Raw genomic sequence first — 664 nt, forward strand, 5'->3', positions numbered from 1 at the left:
CGGAGAGCAAAACCAAAAAAGGTGAAGCAAAACCCCTCACCTGGTTTCCAGCAACTGTGCATTGCAGCGGTTTGAGACAGGAGCAGCTGCTGCAGAGAAGATGCTTTGCATGTGATACCTCGAGATGCCAGCAGTCAGCGGCCTTTCCCAGAGTCTCCCTGGGCAAGCTGGGGACTTGCTGGCGCTCCGTGGGACGAGCCGTGGTGGCGGGCAGGGAGAAAGCAGCTTTCCCTCAGCGTTACCCAGCCCCATCTTGTGGCAAGGATCGGAAACACCTCCGAGAGCAGCAGCGAGGTTCACCCCTGCCAGGTCTGCCTGCTGCGTCGGCATGGATCAGGGTGCTTTCCCAGCTGTCTCCTCCTGCCCCGTGTGTCTGGTTGAGGCATCCCCTCTGCTCCAGCATCCTCCATCCCAGCCGCAGGAGGGGATCCGGACAGGGATGGGATCACTCAAAGGTGCCGGTAATGGAAGGTGTCATGCTGCCGTCGGCTAGCAGTGGCTAGCAAAGAGCCCAAATCAAAGGCCCAAGGCAGAGGGTAGGAAGTGTTTTAGTTGGGGGACTGGAAAATGTCCCAGATCACCATCTCCCATACAGCTGGAGAAGGAGGTAGATCCTGATCTCCACCTCTTTGGCTCGGCAAATCCGGAATGGTGTGGACGGCCA

This window comes from Eurypyga helias, unplaced genomic scaffold (assembly GCF_000690775.1).
Source record: "Eurypyga helias isolate BGI_N326 unplaced genomic scaffold, ASM69077v1 scaffold20474, whole genome shotgun sequence".
Taxonomy (NCBI): Eukaryota; Metazoa; Chordata; class Aves; order Eurypygiformes; family Eurypygidae; genus Eurypyga; species Eurypyga helias.